The sequence below is a fragment of the Pipistrellus kuhlii genome, unplaced genomic scaffold (assembly GCF_014108245.1).
Source record: "Pipistrellus kuhlii isolate mPipKuh1 unplaced genomic scaffold, mPipKuh1.p scaffold_m20_p_5, whole genome shotgun sequence".
Classification (NCBI taxonomy): domain Eukaryota; kingdom Metazoa; phylum Chordata; class Mammalia; order Chiroptera; family Vespertilionidae; genus Pipistrellus; species Pipistrellus kuhlii.
Window position 1 is genome coordinate 74117658 of NW_023425551.1, and position 25190 is coordinate 74142847.

The 25190-nt window shown below is 49.4% G+C and overlaps 1 protein-coding gene across 2 annotated transcripts in view; it reads right to left on the reverse strand.

Moving 5' to 3' along the window:
• The window catches only part of BICRAL (BICRA like chromatin remodeling complex associated protein), a 71409-nt gene extending 64722 nt beyond the window's left edge, over positions 1-6687 (reverse strand). For both annotated transcript variants that reach the window (XM_045572870.1, XM_036414341.2), the window contains exon 1: positions 6425-6687. The gene's annotated coding sequence lies outside the window, so the exon portion shown is untranslated. The remainder of the gene's footprint in view (positions 1-6424) is intronic.
• Between the last annotated feature and the right edge of the window lie 18503 nt (positions 6688-25190).

Below are 25190 nucleotides of genomic sequence, written 5' to 3' on the forward strand. Positions count from 1 at the left end.
CTGAGACTTTCATCTACCCTCCTCTCCTGTCCTCTAACTTCGCATTACTATTACTTATTCTGTAGACAACTGGCAAAGGAGCCTCACAAAGGACAGCAGATGCAGAGGAATGAATGAGAAAGGCAGGTTAAGAGTGCTACACTTCTACTTGGTATTGTCTGAATCTTTAAAAAATGATTTCCCAATACTTATTTCCGTTGTACCCCTGAAACCTAATTTATTAACCACTTTCACCCCAATAAATTCAATTTTTAAAAAGGAAAAACTTATTTCTCTCTCCACTCCCCAAATAATTTGATTTTTTTCATCACAGAATGTCACCGCTGAAAACAATCACATCAAAGGTCTTGCTTATTCTTTTTCTCACAGCCCTGTAACGGGATAAGACATTGTTGACCTCCACCTGGCTGTTTCCCTTTGGTTCCCATCATTCTACTCTACCCGAGTGCTCTAGTATTTAGTCAGCAAATGTTTACTGAGTGCCCAGCTTGTTTTAAATGCTATGCTAAAGGCCTAAAATAAATAAATCAGTGAACAGAGAAACAAATAGCCTAAGATTCCTGGGCCCCACCCCACACTCAAGTTTGGGACCATGATATGAGGGAATAGTGCCTCTTCAGTCTTAGTAAGTTGAGATTTGATTTGTAAGGCTACTTTCTGCCACGGAAAATATAGTACTTTGCAAATAGCCCGAGGCAGTATGCAAAGAACATGTACCTGCCACATGCTTACATGTGAAGTTTTTACTGTGGTAAAACATACAGACAAGGTTTACCACTTGTAAATATACAGGTCAGTGGCATTAAATTGCTGGGCGCCTGCTGCCACTATCCAGCTCCAGGCCTTTTTCATCATCCCAAACTGAAATTCTGTGCCCATTACCTCATTTTTAACCAAGAATGATTTTCATGAAGATACATGGCTTTTACCCATTAGCTCCTCTTGCTTTGCTTCCTGGCTAGCATTCCAGGGTTCACCACTGCAACCAACCCCCACTTCCCATCTCTCTTCCTGTCACACCTGGGAGGCAAACTCCACTCTTGGTTGAAGTGATGTCCTGCCAGCTTTGTTTCCTTCCTGCCAGCTGAACGGTGCTGGCAGAAAGCCATGCACTTCAGACCCACGCCACAGCCAGGCATAAAAAATGCAGAGCAATCCTATCTCGGTTTCCAGTGAGCTCACTGTCCTGCTGTCCCAGGTGAGATGTCCTCACATCAAACCATCCCACCCCTCTTCCTTTAAGTTGCTAGCCTTGCCCCAGACCTCACTAAGAAAACAGACACCATATAGTCTACTTGCAATTTATAAACCCTGCATTCGTGTCCACATTTTCTGCCTTCTCTCCTGCTACTGCAAGTCTTGCTCCCACCAAAGGCAGATCCCCCCTCTTGTGTTTTGAGAAAGGTTCCTTCTCACCTTCCTAAGAATTCTGCTCAGTGGTTGAATATCGACCTATGAACCAGGAGGTCATGGTTTGACTCCCTGGGGGCCCATGCACTGGTTGCAGACTTAATCCCATGTGGGTCATGCAGGAGGCAGCCGAATCAGTGGTTCTCATCACTGATGTTTCTCTCCCCCTTCCTCTCTGAAATCAATAAAAATATACACTAAAAGGAAAAAGAAGTCTGCTCTTTTGGTAGTCTTCTCTCTCTCCTGGCCATTCTCATTAGCCTATTTGAATATGCTCTTCTATTTCCCATCAACGTTTTTAAAGACCGTTGACCTCATTTCTCTCCCCAATCACTGCTGTGCTTCACTTTACAACAAAACTTCCTCAACAAACGGTCTCATTCACTTTGCATTCTCTCATTGTGATCCAATCCAGCTTCCAACCCCATGACAGTGAGGCTACTTGTCAAAACAGCCACCTCTACATGGCCAAATCCAAACGGGTATTTCTCTATCCTCATGGTTTATCTTCTCAGCAGCATTTGGCAGAGGGATCAGCCCCTTTCTTGAAAAGGGTAACTCTCTCCCACTTCAATGGCCGAACCTTTTCAGTCTCCTTTAGCCACTGCAAGTGTTTTAGAGCTTGACCTTAAGGCCTTTATGTCACAAATGACACACTGTACCATGTGTATGCTAGTGAGTCCCAAAATGTATGTCTGCTCCTCTCAGCTCCACTTGAGTATGCACTGCCTACCTGACTTTTCACTCGGATGTCTCACAGATATTTAAAAACACTACAGGTTCTGCACAGAATTCTTGTCTCCCCTACTCCCACCCAACCTGTTCCTCTTCCAGTCTCCACCCAGCAACTGGACCATCAGCCCCCAAGGCTTAGGCCAGAACCATGAAGGCATCTTGATTCCTCTCTCCCTCCACAGCCAGCCCACTCAGTAAATACTTCTGATTCTACCTCAAAATATCTGAACCCAACATCTACTCTGCTCCATCTCCAGTGCTAAGATACCATCGACCGAGAGCTATTCCAATAGCCTTCCTGCTTCCTCTCTTGGTTTACACAGAAGCCAGTGATCTTTAAAAATGAAAACATATCCCTGCCCCAGTGAAAGCCCTTCTAAGGCTTCTTTCTCATTCTCATTAAAATAAAATCCCCAACCCCTGTTCTGCCTAACACAAGAGGCCCTGTGGGATCTCTCCCCACCATCTTACTCCTGCTCCTAACACCATGACGGTTGGGCCTTCCCAGTCTTGGCACTGGTTTCCCGGCAGGAATGTCTTCCCAGCTCCCTCGGGGCGGCACAAGCTCATTCTTAAAGTCCCAACGCAGTGTCACCTCTTCAGAGGGTCGCTCCTTGTCCCCTACTGGCCAGTCATTTCCCATAAGGCACTCCTTGAGATTCACCAGCTAATTAACTTCCAATAATTTCTCTTAATCTGTGGTTATCTTATTTGATTCCTTACTTCCTGTTTCCCCCACTGTACTGTAAATTCCCTGAGGGCGGAGATCTTGTCTGTCTTGAATTCCACTAAAGGCTACTTTAGAATAAAGAAGCTACTGTGTCCCTCTCAGCAGGTTTATTTTAGATTTCCCTTACTTTCAAGCTTTGGATTTTAGTCAAAGAATATAATTACTTTGGCATTTACCATGAAAAACAAGGGGAGAAAAGCCACAGAGGCAAAGACTGGAGCTCCGCCACCCACTGGTCTAGACTGCACACAGGTAGTCAATAGCGGCTCCTTGCACACATTTTAAAATGTGGGCATAGAATTTTTACCCCAAGAAGTCAAAGTCCTCAACCATATCCCCTAGAAAATACTAGACACAACAGTGATTTGAGAATAAAGAAAGGAAAGCACAAAGTAAGCACGTGGTCCTCAATCCAGAGAAGTTCATGATTTCATCACTGACTTGGTTCTCATTTTGGTCAGGTTGGCTAGTCACCGCTGGCTGCTTCTTCCTGACCTGCTGTGACCTGCTGTGTACTCTTATCGGGCTCCCGTTTAGAACAACTTCCCCATCCTACTTCCCCAACCAAAACCCAATGAAATCCAAAATTCAGAAAAAACATACCCTTTCTTCCAAAGGTTTCTCTGTAGGATTTCACTAGTATTTTAGGATCTTTTCTAACCTATTCCTAATGTATCAATCCCACATTCACCTCTGTTTTTGTTGCATAATTGTCTTGAATAAGCTAGCTGCCCCATCTAGACCTAGAAGTCTGTTAACTTCTCACCAGAATGAAACAGGCTTGTAAAAATGTACTGAGACTTTAAAGTCACAGGATACCTACATCACCTTTCTGTAAGAAAACAGTTTTGACACTGATAAATGGCAGCTACAGGAGAAAAATTAAAATGAGAACGATGTAATAAACTGCTGAAACTCAGAATGATATGGACCAAGTCCAACTCAAGAGCCAGCAGCTGCTCACCTGGAGATCTTTGTCGTAACACTGACCCTGACCTCTTCAGATGAAGGAGGTCCTGGGTGGGCCAGAATTTCAAAAATGCAGAGAGTGAGGGGTATCAAGAAGTTGGAAAGTGAAGAATCTGCTTAAAACTCAGATTATTTAACCCATTTGTTTCCTTTGGGAAAGAAACAATGGCCCTAACAAATGAAGAGGTGATGTTGCAAAAATCTCTTTAAAAACATCTCCCTAGTGGATTCTACTCCCCCCCCGCCCCGCACACCAGTGGATTCTATTGCTCAGATTTGGACCCTATAGGTGCAGAGCCAAGAACATTGTTTTTTTTTGTTTGTTTGTTTTTTTAATCCAATGTCATTTCTACCTGGTAAATAAGAGAGTAAGACCATTATTGCTGGGCTGATAGAATACACAGGAATTAAAGCACCAAGCACAGCGGGATGCTATTTAGTGAATGTTTGTTTGTTTTTTTAAACATAAGGACACACTGGCTGCCACTATGTTGCTTTTATTCCCTGGAAATTAACTATCTACTTTCTATTTCTGTGGACTCCTAAAGAGCTCAGTTTAGCAGACTGTCTTCCTCCTCCCGATCGTCTTCCAGGTAACAATGTACCCCAAGCTCGATCCTGTCTCTCCGCGGAGCTACCGCAGGACGGACAGACACAGGGGTGCTCTTAAGGAAACAGCTCAGTGAGTTAGGGAGCTGAAAAGCCTCATATCGGTGAGAAGGAGACTACCTACAACACGGGGCAGTTTTGTTGGGGGTTCTTGTTTTTACGATTTCTATTGCTTTTAGAGAGAGGGGGGAAGGGAGTTCTGAGACGCTTAATTTACTGCCGATGCGAATAGCTAACATAAAAGCCAGTAAGAAGTTCAAATCCCTGGAACCCACTGCCTACCCACAATTTGGTAAGCAGACCAATGTCTCTCCGGGGTCATTTTAAAATACCTCCAACTGAAAGAAATAAAACGAACGCAGAGTGGTCACGGAGAACCCCGATCGCTGGGAGGCCGGCGGCCGCGGCCCGAGCAGCTTTCCGCGGCTGCAGCCGGGCCGCCTCGCCCTCCGCCTTCGCCGGCCGCGGAGGAACCGCTCCCCGCCCGGCGGCCAGGCCGGGGGACCGGGCGTCCGGGCCGGGGAGCGGGCCCTCACCGATGCCGGCCCGGGGAGGGAGCCGGGAGCCAGCGGCCGCCGGGCCGGGCTTCTCACCCGGGGGCGGGGGGCCCGCGGCCGCTGGACCCGAGGGCCCGGGCAGGGGCAGCCATGCGGGCCCGGCCCAGCGGCAACCCCAAGCCCCCGGCCCCGGAGCGCCGCCGCCCTCGCCCGGACCCTCGGCCCCGCGCCGCGAGGTGCCCACCGAGGGCGCCGCCCGCGCCGCCGGGGAAGATGGCGCCCGCGGAGCAACTGCGCCACCAGCCCTGGCGAGCGGCCAGGCCAGCGCCATCTTAGCGCCTCCAACCGCCGCCGCCGCGCCGGGCCCCGCGCTCCGGGCGCTCCGGGCTCCGGGCTGGACCGCAGCGGCCGCGCGCCCCCGGCCCCAGGGCGCCGCCAGCCCCTCCCCGCCGCCCGGCTGCCGGGGCCGGAGTGCGGGGCCGGGCGGCGGGGAGGCCGGCGGTGCCCGCGCCCAGCAGCAGGCCGGGGCCGGGCGGACGGCCGAGCTCTCCCAGCGCCGCCGCCGGCTCCGGGCGCGGGGAAGCCGGGGTGGAAGGCGACCTTCCCCGCCGCCGCCGCGCCCTCTCCCTCCCCCTGCCCGGCGCGGGGTCCATCTTGCGGAGAAGAAAGAAAACGCGGTTCCACCCCGGAGCTGCCGAGAGCGGAGGGAGCTGAGGGGAGGAGATCGGGAGCCGGTTCCCTTCCCGCCGCCGCCAGCCCTCCCGGCCCCGCCGGCCCCGCCGGCCCCGCGCCCGCGCCCGCCGCCCGCCGCCCGCCGCCGGCCCCGGGGGGCGGAAGGCGGCCGCACCGCTCAGCCCCCGGCTCCGGCTCCATCAATGAGTCATTAGCGGCTCCCTCCCGCCCGCCGCCCGCCGCCCGCCGCCCTTCCCGCTCCCGCTCCCGCTCCACAAATTTGCATCCGCGGGAAGGAAGGAAAAAAGAGAGAGAGAGGGAGAGGCGCCGGCCCCCCCGCCGCGGCCCCTCCGCCGGCGCCCCCGGCCCCGCCGCCGCCCGCGCCCCCGCCCGCGACACTGAACTTGGGCTCCCGGGCCCGGGCGGCGCCGGCAGCGGCATCCGCACCGACTCCCCTGTCCTCCGTGTCCATTAAACATCCACCCACCACCACCATCACCCACCCACAAACCCACCCCCCCCCCAAAAAAAAAAAAAAGAAACACAGCCTTAGCCAATAGCTCTCTGGGCTGAAACCTAATATCCTGGTTTTGGCAACTCGGTGTTTAATTTGCTCCTCTTTCTCCTCCGTCTGCCGGAGGCAGGTCCGCGGCCCCCTCCCGCGCCGCCCCCCGCCCCGGGGGAAGGAGGCAGAGGAAGGAGGTTGTGTGGGTTTTCCTTTTTTTTTTTTTTTTCTTCCCTCCCTCTCTCTCTCCTTGAAATTTTTATCACAAAATTATAATACACTCAAAGGGAAACTCACCGTCATGAAAAAGCAGTGCCTTGTCAACGGGGTTTCTGCGCCATCGCACCAGGGGCGGCGGCGGCGGCGGCGGGCGCGGGGCGCGGGGCGCGGGCGCGGGAGCTCCCGGCCGAGCGGCGCCGGCCACACGCGCTCCGCTCTCTCTCTCTCGCTCACCCCCGCGCCGGGCGGCGGGCGCCCGCTCCCCGCGCCCGCCCGGCCTGCATGCTCCGCGCCCGGGCTAGCGCTCGCCTGCTCGTCTACCTCCAAACTTCGCTTCTTGCCTAGCAAGAAAAAAAAAAAAAAAATGTGAAGATTAGGATTTTTTTTTAATTAAAAAAATTTTTTTAATTGAGCTCCGAAGATGTGAATTCCTATTTCCTTTTGGGATTTTTTTTGTTGCTAACTTTAGAAACGTACCGGTTTACTCAAGAAGCAGGTTTAGTTGGCCCTTTAAAAAAAAAATTAAAATCTACAACAGAACGTGCTATTCTCTGCTGGCGCCCTGCACACACACACACACACACACACACACACACACTCACTCGTTTTAGCTGGGGGTGGGGGGTTAAAAACAAAAAAAGATATTTGTTTAGAACTCCAATTAGAACAAGCCCAATAAATGGGTTTTTTTTGCATATGCTTAAAAAAAATAAAACGTCACTTTTAAGTTGTTTGGCAAATAACCCATGCATCCTAACTTTTAAATGTACTAAGCTTTCCTTTGCAACATCCTCTTTTCATTCCGAAATGCTGTAAAACCTTGTCTGTGAAACCTGTAAGTCAACATTAAACAGAAAAAAAAAAACAGGAAAAAAAAAACTTGAGTGGCCAAGATGAAGGTGTAGTACTAAGTCGCTCTCAAAACATCCAACTCCCTTCTCTTTATATGTAGATAACCTTTACCACCACATTTGTGGGACTTTCATTATGCAATCCCCCAAGCTTAAAAAAGCTACCCAACCTTTTGAGTGTAATTAACGCCCATTTTAAATCGCATCTCATTGTTGAGAGTCTCCATCAGCCATCTAGCACACTGAGAGCATTTAAGGAAGTGTTAACTGTGATTGTGTGGATTGGGGGATAGATTAACTGCATTTATTTTTCCTGTCAATTATCACAAAAATACAGTAGGGGGTTTTGTTGTGGTCTTTTAGTTTAAATAAACATCAAGGATAAAGGATGAGTTCCATTAGCATGTGATTAAGAATTTTTAAAAATACATATATAAGCCCCAGAAATGTTTCAAAATTATTTTAAATTACTTTGTAATACAGACAGCAATGAGGTGCTGCAATAAAATAGAACGTTCAAAGCCATGTTCCCCAAATATTTAGTGAGCTCTAAATAAAATTATTCCTAGACTTAAATTACTTACATGAAATTGTTTGGTTTCTCTATTCCCTTAGGCATCAAAAAAGGCAATCGTAGCCTACCTTGCTTGTTACCTAAGGATACTTTAACTATACCATTTTGTACAAATTAAATGTCAAGGTTAGCGTACAGTGTTGTCATGTGCAAGATAGAACATCTTAAAAGAAAAACAAACCGCATCTTGTTCTAGTAACTGCCATTCTATCCTTTACAATGTATGTGCTGTATTTAAACTTTCCTTACAAATGCATTCAGTGATTTTGTATCACATAGTATCACTGAGGTGTTTTCTCACGTGCTTCACAGCCAGCCAAGGCCTTCCTGGAACAGGACTCTTTGCATAAATTACCATATTTCTCTACACTTGACAGTTGGGCCAACCCGTTTTCTAATTGGCTAGGGGAATTTTTGAACATATTTTCAAGTGCCTTTGGATTGGTTGGAATTTAATTATGATGCCCAATTTGAAGAATTACATAGCAAAAGAGTCCATTATTCATTGCAATTAGGACCCACCAAGCAAGTTTTACAGCTGTTGCTCCATAGTCTAATGAAATATTAATGGATTTCAGAAAGCCATTCTCCTAAGTCAGCCAAAACCCCAAAGAAACTCAAATCTGACTTTGAAAGATCACCAAACAAAACTGAGTCCATTTACCCATAGAGTGTGGATATTGCAGGCTTTTTAAAGAATTACATTTTCTGAGAGCCTACTGCCTCCTATATACAGACATACATTTTTGACTGATTCTCCATGAAAACCTATACTTGTAGAATAATGCTTAGTTTAACCTGATTTTGCTGATGAGGTTCCTAATGATTTTAGTAATTTGCCTGGACTCATACGTCTAGTGAGGGCTGGTGGGGGAAACCCAGGTCAGGTAGATTCTAAAACTCACCCCTCTCTTCCAGCCCTGAAAAGAACTTGGAGACAAGCAGTCCTTGCTGTTTGGAAATGAACAGGGCTCAGTGCTGGGGCCTGGGCACAGGGACAGCCCTCCGCTTAGGAAAGGCCAACTTTGAGAATGCCAGTTGTCAAATCTAATTTTACATTTTGGGGGTTGGCAAAATACTGGGATAGCAAGTGGGGAGAATTTCAGGGTCACCAGGCACCACCAAAATTAAAATCATTTAATATTAAAGAGACAAACAACTTTTTCATTTTTCCCATGTGATTGAAAAACATTTTAAACAAGGAATATGCCTTTGCATGTAAAATGTAAGTTACTTAGATGTCTAAATGTAAGATTAGGAAACTTTTTAAGAGGAAAGTTGTTGTTTTTTTTGTTAATCCTCACCCAAAGTTATTTTTCAATTGATTTTTAGAGAAAGTGAAAGGGAGGGAGACAGAGAGAAACATGCCAGAGAAACACACAGACTGCTTGCATCCAGCACACACCCCGGGACAAGGCCAGGGGATCAGGGATGGAGCCTGCAACCAAGGTACAAGGCCTTGACTGGAATCAAACCCAGGACCCTTCTGTCCACAGGCCAGTGCTCCAACAGCTGAGCTATACTGGGTAGGGCAAAAGGAACATTTTTAAAATGGCTTACCTATATGCAAATTATTTTAATTGTATTGACTACAATTCAATTATGTACAATTAAGTGGTCACTCCTATGGTTCCTACCTGTGTAGGCAACCTAGAAAGAAGGGCAACTGGACACAGAAAAGAAAAAAAAAAAAGAGGATGTAATTATAGTTGAAATGTTCTAGCAGGCACCTGGGCCTCCACATAAACAGGTCCAATGTCCATATAACAATTAAAAGTGAAAATGCTGCTGTTGTTTAGGTTCTTCCTCCAAGTGTTTCCCCTTGTTGTTTGGCCCTTCTCAGAGGGGGGTGAATGCAAATGCCGGAGCTGAGGTGGTCACACACAGGACCAGATGTGCCCAGACCACAGAGATAACGAAACATACCAGGTGAGCTAGTAAGGGCTCTGTGTTGTTTGTGAAATGAAAGTGTGAGAATTCTCCACGGGCAGAAATAAGGTGCCTGCCTTCCTCTGTGCCTCACGAGGAACTTCCATGCTGGGGTTTAGTGCCTTGACTCTGTACTCGGACTGACCTGGGTTCAAATTCCACCTTTGTCACTCACCAGGTATGTGGCTATGGGCGTCACTTCACCCTCAGCACTCCAACTTCCTCATCAATGAAAAGGGGATAATTATAGTGCCCGTGTCTGAGAGTTATTTTAAGGGTTTAGGAACTAGTGCTTGTGAAATGTTTAGCATGGCATCTTATTTTAGTTGTGTGTCAGACTGAATCATGTGAAATCTTCGCATGTAAATTCCCAGAGGCTATCTCATGGGATTCAACCTTACAGAGCCCTCTTAAGTCCCTCCATTCTCTAAGGGCCTCACAGAGTTCTTTGTACATAGTTAGCTCATAACCAGTACTGGTAGGATAGAAGAGAAATAGCCCTGTCCACAAGATGGATAAGAAAACAAGAAATGAATGTGTCTCTACCTAGGGGGGTGGGCAAAAGTAGATGTATAGTTATGAGTATGCAAAACACAGAGTTTATACTCTCTTTATTTATTAATTACTAGAGGCCTGTTGCAGGAAGATTCTTGCAAGAATAGAGCTTTCCTGTGGCTGGAGTGAAGCAGAGAATGGAGTGAAGCCCACTGAAGCTGCCTCGCTCCCTTCTCCCCTGCTTTGCTTCCTTCTGCAGCACTTGGCTTCCTTCTATGCTGTCTTTAATCTTTGCTCAGCACCTGCATATGCAAATTAACTGCCATATTTGTTGGTTTAATTTGCATACCCGCTCCAGATTGGCTGGTGGGTGTAGCGGAGGGATGGTCAATTTGCATGTTTCTCTTTTATCAGTGTAGGTTTGCTATTTTTCATACAAACAACTATAAACTGACTTTTGCCCACTCTATATTAAGGGAGTATTATAAGTCTCCCTTATGGTTTAGAGCACATGTGTCAAACACAAGGCCCGCGGGCCAAATCCGTCCCGCCAGGCCTTGCAATGTGGCCCGCACCGCGCTGTCATCACTGCACTCCGCTGCGTTTCCATCACAATGACAGTTTATGACTGTTCAGTAAACCATTCGGCCCGCGATTTAGGCTGGATTTTAGATTTTGGCCCCTTCTCTGATTGAGTTCGACACCCCTAGTTTAGAGTGATCCCCACCCCCATCAGTTAGAACTTCATTATTGCCCCTTTCTAGCCTTGTGATCTTGGCTTTCTTTTTTCACTTCATTTATCTCAGTGTCCACGTCTGTAAAATGAAAGTAACAATACCTATATTAAAAAAACAAAAAAAAAAAAACAATACCTATATCTCAGATAGCCAGAGGACAATTAAATGACAATAGATATACAAAGCCCTGGCTTTGGTGCCTGGCATATAGTAAATTACTCAACAACAGTTGCCATTATTGTTGTGGTTAATCCTGGTATTAAGAAGCAACGTGGACATGTTTTCAAAGCAGTGGTAAACAGTTTATTTTTGCCTACGTTAGCATTTTATTTGATACATGAATAAACCATCTTTGTAGAGACGAAGGCTATTCTAGTCATGCCATATATCAAGCTGGTCATTTTCCTTGACAGACTTTAAAATAAAAATCTGAACTCCTACAAGCCTCTAGTATAAGGATAAGGAATATAAGCCGACTGTTGTTTTAAAAAAGAGGCACTCAGCACTCCCACTGGCCTTGCTGTGTGACACATCCAGCCAGTTTCCCTACAGAGTGAGGGGGAGGACAGCCATCAGGTTAGGAAGCGCGTGCTGAGTGCTGGAAGGCACGGCTGGAGGCAGCGCTCACCAGCTCCCAGGCCCTGTGGTGCTCTGCCCGGCTCCTAACTCCAAGACAGAGCGGTCCTTCCACCCCACCGGAACCCCAGCATGGGGGCTTGAAGAGGCAGAAGAGGACTCACAGGCTGAGGGGTGCTTCTCTAAAGCACCCTCGGAATTCAGTGAGAAAGTCAGCCTCTAAGGCAGGGTCTCCATGCAAAGGGACTTGCTCCATAAATGTCAGCGTCCTTTCCAAAAGTTAAACTGCCAGGAGGTCAGACATCTGGAAAAGGAGCCGCCCCTGAAAGATGACGTCAATACCAGTTGAGGCAAAGAAATAAGAAAGTACACAACAGGCCTCAAGATATCGCTTCAACACGAAGGGAAAAGAGCACCAAGAAAGTATAACCTCCACTAGTATTTTGATAACTAGAGAGCCACATTCTTATTGATTGAGCACAGGAAAGTGAATCAAGTGTTTTAAGAGTCCACATGAAATACTCTTCAGACCATACAATTCTCCTTCCTAAACCTTTTCATTCCTTTAGTTCCATTTCCCAGGCACTCTGATACTGTAAAGGTGACTCCCTCGGCAAAGGTACACATACTCTTGTGCCCAAAAAGGTTAATGCACCTCCCTCACTGTAAATCATACCGATCAACCAGCAGTTGGGGTGGTTATCAGTACCGTGTGAGTTAGGGTAACATGCGTCAGGTCTAAGACAATCAGGGGTTTGTTTAGAGATGGGCAATCAGAGCAAAGGACATGCACGTTCTTTTTGTTGTTGTCTATCCTCCCCCGGGGGACATTTTCCCATTGGTTTTAGAGAGAGTGGAAGGGAGGGGGAGAAACACACAGAAACATCTATGTGAGAGAGACACATTGATTGGTTGCCTCCCACATGCACACCGACAGGGGCCTGGGATTGAGTCTGCAACCTGGGTGCATGCCCTTGACAAAGAACTGAATCTGAGACCGTTTGGTCCATGGGCTGATGCTCCATCCACTGAGCCAAATCAATTATGGCGGGCATGTACATTCCAGAGGTATAGTTTACATGGAACATGGCAAAAACTTGATGAATTATTCCTGCCCACCATGGGCACAAACCAAAAGTCAAGCAATCATCTCCCCTTCCTCTAGTTTCTGTGTCCACAGACCAGTCTCCTAATATATTAGGATTGTCCATGCTTCCTTCTCATCCTCTCATCTGCCTCAAACCACGCAACCCACCTCAAGAAACTCCCTTAAATCCAGTCCCTCTCTCCCACCAACCACCTCCACCTAAATTCAGGTCCTCATCACTTGCTGGTCTCCCAATTTTATTTCCAGTCAACCAATTTTCTATCTAAATCACCTTTTTAAGACCTGTTGCTGGTTGTGTCACACCCGTCAGCACCTCACAGCCCGAGGAAGCTTATTAGAAATACAGATTGCTGCCTTGGCCGGTGTGGCTCAGTTTGTTGGAGCATCATCCCAACACATACCTAGGTTTAGAGTGAGAGCCCCAGGTTGGGGCACGTTTGGGAGGCAGTTGATTCATGTTTCACTCTCATGTCAATGTTTCTCTCTCCCTCTCCCTCTTTCTCTAAATCAATAATAATAATATTGCCTTAGCTGGTTTGGCCCAGGGGATAGAGCGTCAGACTGCAGACTGAAGGGTCCTGGGTTCTGGTCAAGGGCACATGCAGGAGGCAGCCAACCAATAATTCTCTCTCATCGTTTCGATCTCTCCCTCTCCAAAATCAATAGAAAATATTTTTTAAAATAATAAAAAGCATGTCCTCCAGTGAGGATTAAAGTAACAACAACAACAACAATAATAATCTGTACATATATAAAAGCCTAACCGACCGTTATGACCGGATGACCAGCCAGTAGTTATGATGTGCACTGACCACCAGTGGGCAGATGTTCAACACAAGAGCTGCCTCCTAGTGGTCAGTATGCTCCCACAACCAAACTCCTGTGGTCTCTCCCCCCTGGCCAGCCGGCCCCAATCGCCAGCCAGGCTGAGAGACCTCACCCATGTGTGAATTCGTGCACTGAGCTATAATAATAATAATAATAATAATAATAACAACAACAACAACAACAACAATGAAAATAGATTCCCAAGGCCAAAGCCATCACCAGGGAAATAGAATTTCTGGGGAGAGCTGAGGCATGGACATATGTACTTTTAAGGTGTATTAATTAGCTCTGTCTGCTGCTCCTCCCAATATGGACATACCCTCTGCCCTCTGCCCAGAATGTCCTTCTTCCTCTGGGGCAAGTCCACTCCTCTCCAAGGCCACCTCCTCCGGGAAGCCTTCTTTCATCCCCTACAGTCCTGGCTTTCAAACATCTTTGCCCAAGACTCACTCCCAAGAAGCAGATTTCACATTGCAATGCAATAAACACATCACTGAAACAATGGCTTAGGAAACTCACTCTCTAAACGTTCTACAGAGAATGCAACTTGCTGTTTTTCCTTCTCTTCTGTTTCACTGTAAAAATGCTGTTAGCCACCTTGTAAATGGATTTCATGATCCAATCATGGGGGCGACCCTCATTTAAAAATACTGCTCCACGTGAGCAAGTGGCTCCCGCTCTGTGCATGTGACACAGAACCTGTTACACTATTTATCACACTCCGCAGTAATTATCTGCTTACCGCCGGTCTTCCCTCCCCTCCCACCTCTCCCCCCGAATACGCACACCCCACAGCCCAGTCAGCAAATCCCGCGCAGTCGCACAGCCATTGACAAATGCAGCGATGAGGATATTGGGGAAGGGATCATTTGAGTGCTTTGGCTCATGTAATTTTTTTTTTTCCTTTTCCGGTTATGCTTCACAGCATAATCTATCAGCGGCTCCCAAGGGGCTGGCCTGGGAATCACACTGGCTTCAACCCTTCACAGCAATTTTTAAAAAAACAGCCATTGCATTTCAGTACAATTTAACCGATTCTTTTGGCCCTAAAAGTAAAATAAAATAAAAACCACCTACAGGCAAAACCAACCAGAAAAAACATTTTTTTTTTTTTGTCGGATTGATTGCTTGGCAAGGGAGTGCACATGTGGGCAAACAAATCTCTCACTTAGATACTTAGAAGCAAATATTCAAAAACCTCAAAACCCTCCTTCACCACTTCAGAAAGGAAACCCCTCCCGCAGGGCGGGCCCAGGCAGGAACACAGGCCTGCCCGCGCTGCCTGGCGCTCCGTTCTCACCGGGCTGTCCCCATCGACACCAACAAACGTAAAAGTAGAAAAACCAGAGAGAAACCAGAGCAGCTAGCATGCACCGCGGCCGTGCACCGAGGCCGCCAGTTCCGGTGCGAAGGGTACCTGAGATGGATGGGCGGGCAGACAGCGGCCCGCAGGGGAGGGAGCCTCTGCCTGCAGCACGTGGCTCCCTGGACAGGAAACCTGCCCGCGACACCCGCCCCCTCCTCCCCCCGCCCCCACCAACTGTGCACCCCGCTCTGCAGCTCCGTCATTTCTGTGATGCTCATTTGCTCAGAGTCCTCGGGAACCTACTCAGAGACACGCGATGGAAAGATATTGGGGGTGGGGGTGGGGCAGGAGGAAGCAGGCATTTCTGGCCTAGGGGGGAGGGAAGAGGAAACCCTGTACTGCTGGGTTTTAAAGGCCGAGTGAGAGTTTTCCAAATAATGTGGAGACAGAGGGGAGAGAGCCCCGGGCTGGTGGGGGAGGAGGGGGTCCCAGGAGAAGGAGAGGTCATTCCGTGTAAGTGAGAGGGAGCTGCAGGCAGGTGGGCAGTCGGCCGCAGGGCACAATGCAAGAGGCTGTGGGGCTTTCATGGGCCCGTGACCAGCTTTCATAAAAGCTGAAATAGCCTGGGCTAGGAAATACCAGCTCCATGGCAGGTGGCGAGGGTGTGAGCGCTTTTGTGGAATTTGTCTCTGTTATGCATGTGTCTATGCAATGCATGTCCTGGTTTGTGATATGAAATGTGCTTCTTACGGTGGGGGTGATTAAAAAACAAAACAAAACAAAACAAAACACCATCTAGGGCGGCAAAGGGGATGATGCCACTGAGGAAGGCTGAAGAAGAGGTCGCTGAGGACAGATGGGAAGTTCAGGATGAGGAGTGTGGTGGGCTGTGAGAGATGGGTGGGCCCCAGTGAGGCCCAGGGACACGATGGTGTGGTGTGTCTGTGAGGCTTCCCCTGCGAGACAGAGACCCAGGCTCCACAGCTGCCAACGCCTGGCGCCTGGCACACAGACTGGGATGTAATAAACGCCTGCTGTTTCCAGCTGCTGAGTTTTGGGGGACTTCGATATACAGCAACGTGACAACCGACACCCCGAGTTATTCACGGTCTGGAAGAGTCGAACAAGAATACGAACACTTCAGAGTTACCCATTGTTTACCACCATTTTTTGTTTGTTTGTTTTCAAAGAATCTGTGATAGCACATCTTCAGCCTGAGGTGAGTAAGGAAAGGCCCCTGACCCCCCCTGGACCAATCCGATTCTCTCTTCTGGCATTAGGACTTGGGAAACTGGGTGGGCTGTGGGGAGCAGACTAGAAGGCTGGGAAGACTGGGGGTCAAAGCCATCATTCTGGAGCACTTACAACGGGGCCCTGCAACTGACAGGAACAGACGACCAAGGTGTCAGGGAGGGGAGAGTCTCACTGCAGGGGGGGGGGGGACACACAGGCACAGGATGCTGTGCTTCTGGAGATGGCTAACACGGGCCTATGGAGTGAGGCTGGACAATGGAATGACATTTGTCAGAGGCTGGAGGAAGCAGGTGGGGTGCAGAGATGTGGGGGGTGGGACCCTGGGGCTCGGGACTTCCCGAGTCCAGAAAAGCTTTAGGGTTCTGTAACCCAGCCCCTGGGAGGGGCCTGAATCCCACTCAGGGAACAGCAGGGACACCGTCCGAGCAGTTTATGCTGCTGTGAGAATGCACACGCCTAGGCCTCTTAGGAAGCAAGTTTAACAGTAAAAAGGCACCTGTGTCTTAAATCAAAACTATGTGTGTTTTTTTTCCTGAAAAAGTAATTTTGCTTTTTAAGTTCTCTGGCCCCCAGAAACTCATCTGCTTCACCGCTGGCTAACTGTGTCCTCCCCCCCTAACCCCCCCACAGTCCTGAGAAATTATTTTCAGATTAATGACGTTTTTACAAAGACCAAATCTAACATTTCAAAAAGTTGACATATTATGTAGAGAAGCATTTAATTAAACATTCATTTATATTCTGCAGTCTTCCTCTTGTGAATTTTTCAGGACCTGCCCTGGACTACGGGGGACTACTGACAGGGTGTCTGGGGAGTCTTTCGCTTCTGGTTATGGATTCGGGACATTCTAGGGTGTCCTCCCTCCTTGGGCCCCAGCACATGGACCCCGGGGCCAGAGGACGGAGTTGCCTTCCACTCCAAACATTCACACAGGGGAGGCTGGAGAGGCCTTGATGCCACCGTCATTGTAGAGAGGGGTAAACTGAGGCCCAGCGGGGCAAAGGGCACCCAAGAGGTCACCTTTGGAAGTGCCCTATGAGCTAGAGGCGGGCACTGGCCTTTCTGGAGGGGGGCCCCGCTACAGCCTCCTCCGGGCTGGGACATTAAACCAGGAGGGGTTGGGAGTGATGGCAGGAGGTCCAGGTCCAGTACTTGCCCCAGACAGTCACACCCCTCCCCCTAGCCTCTGGTCAGGGGACAACTTGGCACCTGGTACTTTTCCACAGTGACTCTCATCCCCCCTCTCCCTCCATTGGGTGATGGGGGTGCACCCGTAGCAGGCGCCTGCAGTGGGACCCTCAACTGAGCGTCTTGGTGTGCACCCCATCCCCCCCTGGGAGAGACCCTCGGCGGGGGGGTGCCTGCCCAAACAGTACCCGCTGGCCCCAGGGATGTGCTAAGCACCATGGGAGGCCTGGCTGCCTTTCCGGGGTTTGGGCTGGAAGATTCCCCTTCCTTAGAATCCATTCCCCATTTGCCTTGCTCCTCTCTGAGGACTTCCCTTTCTTGCAACCCAGAGATCCTCGAAGACACTGATGTGCCGCCAGCGAGCGCCTTCCAGCAGCGGCCCCTCCCCGGGGGCAGGCCAAGGATCGCTCCGGAGAATAACAGCTGCCAGCGGCGGAGCTTCACTATTATTGCTGTGCAGAAACGCTACCGACAGCGAAAAGGTCTTCAGCCGTCCCACTCACGCCTTCACTCCACTTTCCTCGAGTGATCCTTTGATCAGCCATGCACGCCCATTTAAAAGCTGTGCTGTGGCCAGCTGACCCATCATCCCGTGCTTGGGTAGGTTCATGGCCATTATAAACTCACACACTGGCTTCCGGGTACAAATCATTCTTGAGTGACCTCCCCTTCACTTCCACGGCGCGCGGCAGAGCCCTGTCAATTGTCCAGGAAACCCCTGCGACAGCCCCGGACAGCACGGCCCAGCTCCAGCCCGTTCTCTCTGACGGCTCCTCCCAAAGCACCCACCCAGCCAGTGAGAGAGCCGTCCGTCCATCGAGCCATGGAGCTCCCGCTCAGGCCCCGGCTTTGGGATGACTGCAGCCTGCAGCTCCCCTCCACCCTCCCCTCTGCCCCTCTGACTCCCCTCCACTCTCGCCAGGAGTCTGTTACTCTAGCTCCTCAAACACCACTGGTGCCTTCCCCGCTCTGCTCCTGGTGCTCACTGCCTGGCACTCCTTTCCTCTGGGACCTGCCCCTCACCTTTCCTTCCTTTTGCCCCTCTTCGCTCTGTCCTTTGTGCTTCCACGGAACTTCCTCCCTCCTTTAAAACCAGCCCGCTCTGCAGTCGGCTTGACCTACAGTTCGCCATTTCCATGTCTATCCCTGGATCATGAGCCTCAAGAAAACAGGACTGTGCTTTGTTCATTTCCATACCTCCCCTCACCCCACGGCTGACCACAGCATCCTGTTTAATCAACACATTAAACAAGCCCTAGCCAGTGTGGCTTAGTGGATAGAGGTTGGCCTTTGGACCCAAGGGCCCCAGGTTAGATTCCGGTCAAGGGCATCAACAGCACATACAGCGTTGCAGGCTCCTCCCTGGACCGGGCCCTGGTTGGGGCACGTGCTGAAGGCAACCAACGGCTGTGTTTCTCTCACATCGATATTTCTCTCTGTCTCTCTCCCTCTCTTCCACTCTCTCTAAAAATCAATGGAAAAATATCCTCGGGGGAGAATTAAAAACCAACAATAAACTAGCATTTCTGAGGTTTACTGTACCAAGGCCACCTGGCTGCTATTGCAGGTAGAAGGCACTCCACACATGGCCACCGAGTCTATGACAGGCAGATGGTGGCACAGACAAGTTTTCTGTGGACGGACTGGTTCAGGTGAGGGGTCCACCTGGCCTCCACACGTGCAGAGCCGAGAGAGCAGACTTATCCTCCTGATGCGTCTCAGACTACCTTGCTTTTTAAATGAAAGGAAGGCCCTGGCCCGGCGGCTCGGTTGGTTGGAGCACTGTCCACACACCAAAAGGTTTTGGGTTCAATTCCCAGTAGGGCATGTATCTACAATAGGTTTCAGTGCATATGGAAGGCAGCCGACTGATGTTTCTGACATTGATATTTCTCCTGATAAACTAACATGCATCTCCCATTTTCTTCTCTTTCCCCCACTTCCTACAGCTGAAGTTATGGCTCACAGGCACTTTACAGAATGCTACCTCAGGAAAACAACTCCGGGAGAACGGGGGTGGGGCAGAACCCCTCTCCCTCCCAGTTACCCAGGGACCTACTGTAAGTCTTTCAAAGAGTCCGCGTCTACATGCGAAGGTAGAAGCACAATCTGGTCCTGATTTGTCCACTGCAATCCCTGTTCTGTGCCCGATCTTCCTCTCCCTCCCAGACTTGGGGGAGGAACTCAGCTCTGGGCAAACCCGAGAAACACAGCACAGCATCCTTGGGAGCGTAACTTCTCGAATAATATCAGAGCTATATAGTAATTCCTGAAGCCTGGATCAAGAAGTATTGGAGCCCAGCCGGTGGGGACCGGTGGTTGAGCATCGACCAAGAGGTCACCAGTTGATTCCCTGATTCCTGGTCAGGGCGCATGCCCCATTGTGGGCTGGATCCCCAGTACGGGGTGTGCAGGAGGCAGCCTGTCAAAGTTTCTATCCCTCTCCCTTCCTCTCTCTCTAAAATCTATAAAAGCATCTTTTTAAAAAGAAATATTAGAATAAGCAAAAACACAAACAAAAACCCCCACACTAAGGTTTTCTCCTCTTTTTAAACAAACATGAAGATTTCTATTTTCCAGAGGCCATGCCGAGGGGGGTGGAGGGGAGGATTTTCTGTCCCCACCCGTGGGCCTCACTCACCTCCTAGGATGCACTTAATTTGTGCCTCAGCAAATTTCAAATGACTGCGTCATGGGCCACCGATTCCCCCCACCCCCCCGCCCCCCAGAGGAGCGCTCACAGCTGTTAGAGTCGCCGGTGCCTTATTCTGCAGCCCCTGTAACTCACCCCCATTCCTAAACCAGATGTGCCATCGTCCCCTCGTCCAAGCCGGCATCTTTCCCCTTTGTAATTCTTACAAAAGGAGGAAGACGTATCCGCAACACAAATAGGTTCCCACTTGACATTTTGCAAGAAGTGGCTCAGCATCCACATTTCCTCATTGCTACCAGGATAACACAAATGCATCCCTTTATCCACTGAACACATCTGAGAACCACGATGTGCCAGGCCTCATGCACAAAACCATTTTCCCAAACATTTCTGACCATCGCCTACAAGAAGAAATACATTTTATGCTGGAAATTCCAGCAATTATATCTCACGAGTCATGCTCGCACACATATAAAATAGGTACCTCTAATATAAACCTATTGAGGCCACACAATGTACTCTGACACCTTCTATTCTATTTTATTCATGTTAGCATCTTTTCTTTGATCATTTTTAAAATCAGGCTGCCATCCACCAAACGGATTTCCTGACCTTCCTGGGTTGGAACCTGTGGTTTGAAATCCTGTGCTTTGTAGTATTTCACAGAAAAGTGGCATCACTCCACACATAATGAAGTTCTACCCAAGGAAGAAACCTTAAACCTGGGCGGAAGAGTGGAAGAGGAAGAATTTATTTCTTCTTATTTAACTTTTAACCGCCAGGATGCTTTAAAAGCACCCTGATGCTTTAAAAGCACCATTTGGTAGAAATGCTTCATGAATGAGCATTTCTACCAAAGCCTTTAAATGATCTCAAAACCTGGGCATCCTTTTCCCCCTCAGCCTGAAGAAGGAGGACCCTGAGGCAGGAAAGCTCACCCCATCTCCTCCCAGCTGCATTAAAAGCTCACATCTGCGTGGGAATTTTAACTTGGCTGTGTCTTTTAAAGGAGCTGACACAGCTGTGGCTTCAATACCCCTCCTGGCAAGGTTACCGCCGAGATCAAAAGACTTAGTACAAGGGAGGTGCTCAGTGGCTCCTGCTATCATCAGGTTCTTGGATTATCTTTTCCTGGACCCGAGATCTCACTCAGTCAATAACTATGGGGCAAGAGAGGACAGAGGGTTCCCTCAAGGAGTTCACGGACTAAACATCATCACAAACTAAGATTCTGGAGTGCTTGGGCTGAGAATTTCCTTTATTCCCCCAACAGATGGTTACTATGAGCTTTCTACGCTGGGCATGATGTCATATGCTGAGATTATCTAAAAACAATTAGAGCATAATATGCTAATTAGACCAGATGTCCTTCTGGACGACCTTCCGGTCAAAGCTGGGGCTGGGAGGGAAGCCCGGTCCTGGGGGCCAGAGGAGAGCTGGTGCCAGCAGTCGGAAGGAAGGCCTACACTTGTACAAATTTCATATATTGAGCCTCTAATGGGGAATAAAAAATAGTAGACACAACCAGAGCCCTCATGTAGCTTACAGTCAAATAAGAGCTTAATCTTCGTGAAAATGCTGCACATTCCATTAATCCTATGTAATAAGAGCCTACTATGCAAATCTACTGAATGGTGGAAGGACTGGTTGAACGACCGGTCGCTATGATGTGCACTGACCACCTGGGGGCAGACATTCAATTCAGGAGCTGCCCCAAGCCCATAGGCCCCAGGCCAGCCAAGGCAGGTGCCAGTAGGGGGCCCCTGATAACCCCACCAGTTGCCCCACAGAGGAAGTGACTGTCTGTAGTAGGGGTGGGCAGGGCCGGCAAACAGGTGACACCAGGCTGGCCAAGGCAGGTGCCAGCAGGGGCCCCTCTGATTGCCCCACCAGTCACCCCACAGATTGGCCCTGATTGCTGGCCGAGCCTAGGGACCCTACAATAAAAGCATAATACCCGTGCATGAATTTCATGCACCGGGCCTCTAGTATTACATAACATGTGACTGCTTTACACTCCCTTATCTGTAAAGTGAGGCAAGATTAGGTCAGTGGTTCCCGAAATGGAGGATCCCGCAGACAGAAAGGCTTCTATAAAGACACTGGAGGCCCGGTGCACAGATTCATGCACGGGTGGGGTCTTTCAGCCTGGCCTCACCCTCTCACAAACCGGGACCCCTGAGGGGGTGTCAGACTGCCAGCCTGGCCTGCGGGGATTGGGCCGGAACCCAGCAGTCTGACATCCCCCCAAGGGATGTAGCAATGCCGAAGCAGCAGGCGGCCAGGGAGGACCCCCAACGGGGGCTGGCACAGCTCCACTGCTGCCCATCCTGGCCCCGCTGCACCTGCTGCTGCTGCAGCTGCTCGGTAGTGCTGCCAGGAAAGCGGGAGAGGCTCCCGCTGCAGCTGCACTCACCAGCCATGAGCCCGGCTTCTGTCTGAGTGGCACTCCCCCTGTGGGAGTGCACTGACCACCAGGGGGCAGCTCCTGTGCTGAGTGTCTGCTCCCTGGTGGCCAGTCATTCTAGTTGGTGGGTCATATGTTTGTTTAGGCTTTTATATATACTTTAAAAAGGGAAAAAGAAAAGAGAAAAAGGGGATATGATCTCACAATACAGTTCTCTAAACTGAATGGATCGTGTCATTAAAAAAAATCAGCTGAAACCAGTTTGACTCTGGTAGAGCGTCTGCCTGCGGACTGAAAGGTCGCAGGTTCGATTCCAGTCAAGGGCATGTACCTTGGTTGCGGGTACATCCCCAGTAGGGGGTGTGCAAGAGGCAGCTGATCGATGATTCTTGCTCATCGATGTTTCTAACTCTCTATCTCTCTCTGTTCCTATCTGTAAAAAATAAATAAAATATATATATATTTTTAAAAATCATTCCACATCCTTATTTTTTCCTTTTAGTAGAAGCCCATTTTGGTGCCAGTATTAAAGGTTCCCTCACGGCTGCCCAGCTCAGTCTTCCCAGGGTTCTTTGTGGAGTTTTTGTTCATTTGTCCTTTCAGTACAATTTACCTTTCAGTTCTGCCCAATTACCCTCCAGAACTGCAGGAAGGCCAGAGCCCAGTTTCCAGAAGAATCCTTCAAGAGCCCTTTCTGAGAAGGTCAGAATGCACATTGCAAATTCTGGCCCCACCACTCACGCCGAGGGCTGGGAAGTACAACGGGACCAAGGCCCGGTGACTGGAAGGCAGAGAGGAACCTGGTGACTGTGGAGGGTCTACGACAGGTCTGGCCCAGGACTCGGCACTTTTCCACACGTTATTTACCATCACACGGTCCCAGGAGAAATACCTATTTCCTTATCCCTGTTTTACTGGTGGTGGACACTGAGCTCAGAAAGGTTAAGTATCACGTCCAATGTCACACGCTAGTCAACAGCATTTAATCTCAGGTCTGTCCACGTATTACCACGCACACACCTCACTCACGGACAGGAAGAGACACCGAGAAAGAGCAGGTGCAGAACGGATGTAAGAGGTTTCTGTGCCTTGGACATGAAAAGAATTTGAAACTATACTCAAGAGACAATTTAGATAGCTGGCTATATTGCACTCCTTTGCAGAGTCAACAGCGTGGGCACCTCTTTAACTTGGCTCTTTCCTGGTTGCTCCGGGTTACCCCTCTTCTTCCCCTGAATGCCTGTCTCCTGCGCTAGAAATGAGAGCAGGCCCCCGATTCACTTCTAATCTCAGTCCTAGGAGAGGACTTGCTTCTGGCCCAAATCGTCATCCACTAACACTTCTACTTAATGAGCATTTATTATGCATCCCCTGTGGGCCAGGCCCTGGGTCAAGCAAACAGGATGAAATAAAACACATCCCCACTGGGGCTGCGGGATAGATGATCTGGGAATGGGTACCGGCTTCACAGGCTGATAAACACCCACCCAGAGCTACCGGAGGGAAGAATCCAGACAGGCTTCCCGGAAGAGAGGTGTGAGACGGGTTTTGTAGGAGGCAAGCGACGAGGACGAGAAAAATCACAGGCCCACCGGCAAGAGAAAAAGGAGCAGCGGTGGGTCCCAGTGGTCCCGCCAGCCTCTCTGCAAGCCTGCTCCTCCCCTCGCTGTCTCAGGCAGCAAGATCAGCTCCTCCAATAGGGACCCATCCCTGCCTTCCCACTGATCACCGAGTGCTGTCAGCCTCCTTCTAAATCCCTGTCATCTCCTCCTTCATCCGCACCCCCATCACCGCAGCCCAGTGCCACCACTCCCCCTGGACTCCTGCACCAGCTCCACACGGACACCCGTTTACTTTTGCTGCATTTGAATCCGTTCCACATGGCACATCCAGGCGGCTCCTTTGTTAAAGGGGGAGAGCAGGGGAAGGGTGATTGGTTCTGTCACTATCCTGTTAAATCCTTCAGTAGTTCCCAGTGCCCTCAAGATTAAGCCAAGGCTTCCGAAAGGGATTTATGAAACTCTTTGTGGTCCGGCCTCTGCCCACCTCTCTAACCTCATCTCTGATGGCCACTCCCAGCCTCAGAGTGCCTCAGGTCCTCTCCCACGGTGGCTCACCCGCTGGTTGCCCATTAGAACCACTTGGGAGCTTCAACAAATACCAATGCCAAGGTCCCACTCCGAGATCCTGACTGGATTGCCCAGGAAGGCCTGGCCATCAGGCTGCTGTAGAGCGCCCCCCCCCCGCCTCCTGCCCCACCATACGAATGTGCACCAGGCTGAGGACACTGCTCAAGTTTAACATGTCTTTTTTTTTTTTAATATATTTTTTATTGATTTTTTTTTTTTACAGAGAGGAAGAGAGAGGGAGAGTTAGAAACATCGATGAGAGAGAATCATCGATCAGCTGCCTCTTGCACACCCCTCACTGGGGATGTGCTCGCAACCAAGGTACATGCCCCTGACCGGAATCGAACCTGGGACCTTTCAGTCCGCAGGCCAACGCTCTATCCACTGAGCCAAATCAGTCTTGGCATGTCTTTTTTTCTCACATCCAGATTTGCTGCACATGCTCTGTCTGCTGCTTGCTGGCCATGAAGCCAAAGACTTTTTGTCTGTCTTGTTCACTGCTATAGTTCCAGCACCTAGATCAGTGCCTGGGACATAGTTGTGTTTCATGAATATTTGTAGAAAGAAATGAATGAATGCCCTAGCTGGTTTGGCTCAGTGGATAGAGTATCAGCCTTCGGAATGAAGGGTCCCGGGTTCGATTCTGGTCAAGGGCACGTCCCTCAGTTGCAGATTTAATCCCTGGCCCAGATCAGGATGCGTGCGGAAGGCAACCAATCGCTATGTCTCTCTCACATTAATGTTTCTCTCTCTGTTTCAATGTCCCTTTCACTCTCTCTAAAAATCAATGGAGAAATATCCTCAGGTG